Here is a 5,544-nt window from a genome sequence, read left to right as displayed (position 1 = left end):
GAGTCATCACAGAGTGTAAATAATAATTGTATTTTTTTCATTATATCATGATGGGGACATAAAAAGGCAAACGTTTTTCATGATACTGCCAATGTATATGCTAGTTTATTTATTTAAAAGGCAATAAATAATAAAAATAAAAAATGGAATATCATTTTTATAATTATATGACGATGCATTTATTTACCAATTTTGTTATTTTGTTACAATGTACATGGTGTTCTGATATTAATCAATGACACCTTGGTCGGATCTGCTGTTTCCAGTACGTTCTCAGCGCGCACTTAGATTAAGATTATCGCAATCTAGTTTTTCTTGTTTCCTGATCGCAACCAATCTGCCGACGAACTTGCTATGCATAAAAAAATGAGCAATAAAAAAACACTAATTACAAACGTTTAATAAAAATGTTATATTGTTTTATAACCTGTTGTTTTTAATCATTACTGTTCTGTTTTGTTGATAAACATAAAATTCGTTTTTATAAAAAAATATTATTCAGCAAAATCATTTGGCAGTGGGATATCTCCCGCCGGGCTAGGTGATGCCCGAGGAACAAATGTACTCCGACACTCTCAGTTCGGAGTTTGGATATTATGTACAAGATGTTCTGAAAACTGCGATAGTGTGATTCAGAATACGCGTGGCGCCATCTCTTGGCGAATTGCAGCAAATATTTATTATAGGTTATATATTTTGTAAAGATTAGCCATGTCCTATACTGATAATGAGATTATCAATGTCTTTATGTAGGAAACGAGTGGATCTGAAACTGAGAGTGGAGTGAAACTGTTTATCACCAGATTTTCGGGAAAAATTTGGAAAATAGTAATTACATTCCCAGTCAGGATTTTATCCGTTATCACCATCAGAACCAGAAGAACAACGCTTAACACTGCTGTTTGCGTGGCGGTAGTTATTCTGCAGTTTCGACTGCGGTTTTAAAAGTGGTTTTAGAATTATGTATTATCTTATATTACTAATATTATATATGCGAATGTTTTGGACGCATGCAGTCCTGGGTACGAAACAAATGCAGATCTGTGGCAATAGGATAAATTAACTTTTGTTTCTCACACTCTGCCACTAGATGGCGCTTTACCGCAGGCGCAGAGGTTTATGAAGTCTGAACTCTTCCCTCCACATACCGTAGGCGAGTAAAAAAAATCCTTGTGCAACAGGATTTCATTGCCGACAACACTTTATTTCTGACCCTTTCCTTAGCATAGGGCGATTAAAGCTTGCCACTGCTTTTAGGATCCCTTGAACATAGCCCTAACTACACTCTTGATATAGTTTGTCATCTCATGATCTAAGTGTAGTTAGTGTAGTAATTTCATTAAAAAAATCTATATACTGAAAGTAAACAATCGCCATTTTTTATTCTAACCTTTATTTAATAAGACAATGCCCATACAGAAACATTAACATAGGATTTTTGAATTATTTTCCTACCTCAATCAGCAATGAATGCAGTGTAGTTTAAATCTCAGCAATACTTCAATTACAAGACCTACTAGATTTATTATTTTATTGAAATAATATTCTACATTCTAAATAATTAAAAAGGACCAGGATTTATGTATAATTTAACAATTTTTATCTAATGCTTCAGTGGTCCTTCAGAGTCTGGCGGTACTCCCAATTCCTCATTTGTCCAAGTTTTGGGGTCTACATACTTCCACTCTCCCTGAAAAAAGAAAATGGTTCTTCTTCTTATTCTTGATTTAAACTTTGATACAAAAATCAAGATCTGATGTGGAAAATAAAATTTGTTTATTTACAGGAATTATTTCCATAAAAAGCTCATCATCATAAATACATCTTAATAAAAGTAACAATAAAAGTAAACTCTGAGGAAATCAATATCAGGATATGTTTTAAAAAACAGGAAGTCATGCAGGTATAGTCCGTAAAACTACTAGTCCGCTCTAAATATAGAAATGAATCGCGTCACCATAGCAAATTGTATGGCTACACCTGCTCGCAACAACATCAGAGCGGACTTGCAGTTCGGCTCAGATGATATGTTTGTATTTATATTGTAGATTTTACTTTAGCCCTAACAGGTAGCAACACATCTGAGACTAATCTTAGATAGAACTACAATCCCAATTGGGGTTCATGAAGTTACATGATTGTTTTCTACTTCTATTTCATAAAAGAAATCTATTATAAAATAATACACATTCAAATGTAATAAATGTTCAAATTACTATTAGATGGTCATATTGAGTTGCAATATGGTATAGAATCCACCACCAGACAATTCCTCCCATAAACTCTGCTAAATACACTGATTTCTTAGATGGCATTGGCGGAGGCACTCGGTATGACCATGCTCTGTAACAATAAAATATTTAAAAAAGCTTGATTTAATAACATACACAAAAGGTGGTAGAACCCTCTGTGGTTCGACTCCGGAGGCACCGCTGTTAAACCTATTTCTGCCTAATTACAACAGTGTTAAGCAGTGCTGTGTTCTGGTTTGAAGGGTGTGGTAAGGGAGTCATCCTTTTCCGGGGTGTTCCAGCTTTGTTCTCATGGGTAGCGGCGCATCTGTGGTTGACTTCTAGTAGGATTCTATCTGGGGTTGATTACAGATGTCCATCGGCGGCAGTGGCCACTAATATTCGTCTGCTACTCATATTATATAAAAAAAAAACAATAATTTTGTTAACTACATTTTCCTTATCTAACTTTGCACAAACAAACAGTTTGCCTTTCCCTACATGGCTTACTGATTCCATGCATAAATTGTATAAAAGAGATCACTGCTTCACTATGAGACTGCCTATTGTGCACAACTCTGATCCGTAGTATATATCATTATTAAGTACAACTTCAGTGTAGTATAAAGAATATTCTATTATATTTTAAAATTATTAAGCTTTATGAGACGCAATTTGTGATAGGATATTAAACCTAAATAAGTTTGTCTGGGAGAGGAAAGCCTTTTAGTCCTGATATCACTTTCGACCCCACAGCACATCATGGCAGGCCATTGATCCGTACTTCATATCATTGATTGCTTCCTTACAAAATATACTTAAAAATCTATAAGCAACATTGTTATTGTATGTATATTAAAAACAAAAATATTTCAGTCGATAGTATAACTTACTGAATACCTCGAAAAATAAATCAGACACGTATTCGTATGTACAAGCTTTAGCATAAGTATTGCCTTTGAAAATGAAAATTATATTCATATAAAGCATTACCTTATTTTAGTGATAATGACATAATCATCTACAGAAGTACGTACCCATGGCCAGAATTTCTTTTGGCTTGTTTTACATTATCCGCCGCATTCTTCACAGTTCTTAATAAAAGTGCCCTTGATAATAATGTTCTGCTTAACATTTTTTGAAAGGATTTATTTTATTTTCGAAATAAAATAAATTTTCGTCTTATTTTAGACAAGACATTCAAGACAAGTGACAACTGACACTTGTCACTACTGACAGATGATCACAGATGTCAGTATGGAGTAGGGATGGCAATCTGAGACCGATTAATCATAATCAATAAATCAATTTTTAGGAGTAATGAATTAAATATACATAGTGCTGGATAACAACCATTAATTAAATTATTTACAATTACTTGAACTTGCTTCCCCACCGCACTTAAAGAATCGTAAGTTTTTGACTTTATTGCTCAAAAACTCGCTGGATGAATTTCTAATCAATTTCTTTCGCCGTTTCTCCAAAGAACGCAATATTTACAAAATGAAGGCTTCGATAAAAACGCGTTTAAGTATTTTATTAAGATTTTTATTGTACCGCACATTAACCAGATATTTTTTATGGTAAAGGTTTATAAAAATACTGTTAATTGTTTAGTTTACTATTAAAGTCGAATCTCGCTTACTAGGGGATATGAATGTAATTTAGATTTTCTTGTTTTATTCCTCGGTACTTTATGGTCCTGAAATTACATCTAAACAATAATTGTTTATGTTACGTATAGGCTGCTGGTATATTAATAAAAGATGCAAAGTAGGCGTGGCGCGGCTTCCACTACTAGACGTTGTTACTCTCACTTGCCTTCAATCGAGTCTACTCATGTTTGAGCGTCGGTCCGAGACAGATGTTTGTCAAATTCTATAAAATAAATTATTAAGACATATTATGCTATTTTGGGATGTAAAAATGATAGCAGAAAGAAGACAATTAAAAATGGAGGTGGTTTATACCACTTTGGTTTGCACTCTTTTTCAACTACCTCCGAGCGCGAACCTGTCACCCGCCAAGACACCGCCCGAGAAACTTTGTTCGGAAATGTTAAACAAAATTATTAAAATCAATTTGCAAAATAAATAAATTATAAAATATATTCTAAATTCGTTAAAATTCATATCTTAATTGAACCCTAATATATTGACCCTAACAATTGCTAGTTTTATTATCTTAATACCTGTACCTCAAATAAACACCATGACGTCACTTTTATTTAAAAAAGGTGCGCCATGTGGCTGAGTCGTATTCGAGAATGAGGGTAGTTAACCGTGAGACACAGACCCGGTCACATCTCCAATGCGAAACTGTCGGGTTACCTAAGTAAAATATTATATCGCTATGTGTTTCAATAGGCTATCATAGCCCTCGCTATGGTCATATTGCTATATACTTGACCGACTGACTATGGTAACTTATTTTATTATTAATGAATTACTGTGTCAATATTTTGATTGATAGGGATGTTTTAGGAAATTACTCACTCATTATCGACATAATTATTATATGAGAAAAGAGGGTGCAAATTTTGGTCCCATCTTCCAATAGCTATGTCCTTTACATCACTGGATACGTACCTATTTTTGAGCTGGATATTATAGCTGAAAGTTATTTTGACGCCAAGTATTGTTATTTTTTCACAGTTTTTGCATTTTTAACACAAGATTATAGGTACATTTACAAAATCAGAATCTTTTTTCAAGGAAATAGAAGTCGCACAAGTAAAATTTTAAATCAATTTTATAAACGCAACTATAAAAATACAAAACCTAACCTTAAGAATAGAATTTTATCAATAGATTGACAATTCCTGCATAAATTAGAAAGAAACTTATCTCCTTTTTTATTTGATGAGTTTTTAGCCATGTTTATACGTGGAAATACACTAAACAATTTCCAAACACTTTTTGATATACCTAGATGTAAACGTTGTGGAGATTGCGAGTAATATTATTGTGGCAGGCAATAATAACAAAATTATTATGTTTAACTGAACATTATGCCAGTGAACTCACCTTTTTTTTGACCCTACTCAACTCACCCCCGACAACGTGGGAGCGACGCCAGGTTATGTGACCGGCCTCGACGCTTGTTGGAGGGATCCGGGACTCCGGGATCTGCAACGGAACACAACCAGAGTCCTCCAAGCGCGATGCTCCGATCGGGCTCTGCCCTGGGGGAGCGTTCGCTCCTCCCACAACATCTGGTGATTACGACGGTATGCGACCACACATACCGCCGTCATTCCCGGGGTAGCTTACTGGACGGTTCGAGCTCCCACTCTTGCAGCCCGCAACCCCGT

General features: G+C 34.7%; 1 long non-coding RNA gene across 1 annotated transcript; it reads right to left on the bottom strand.

Annotated features, from left to right (window-relative positions):
- Positions 1-1,504: 1,504 nt before the first annotated feature.
- On the bottom strand, positions 1,505-3,410 carry LOC140750328 (uncharacterized). The gene is made up of 2 exons (XR_012103193.1): positions 3,269-3,410; positions 1,505-1,690 (listed from the first exon to the last, which is right to left on the bottom strand). It is a non-coding gene; the product is annotated as an uncharacterized LOC140750328 (long non-coding RNA).
- Between the last annotated feature and the right edge of the window lie 2,134 nt (positions 3,411-5,544).

The sequence above is a fragment of the Epargyreus clarus genome, unplaced genomic scaffold, assembly GCF_041222505.1.
Source record: "Epargyreus clarus isolate Ecla_fem2 unplaced genomic scaffold, WU_Ecla_fem_2.2 ptg000019l, whole genome shotgun sequence".
Lineage (NCBI taxonomy): Eukaryota > Metazoa > Arthropoda > Insecta > Lepidoptera > Hesperiidae > Epargyreus > Epargyreus clarus.
This window is presented reverse-complemented; position numbering and strand designations above follow the sequence as displayed.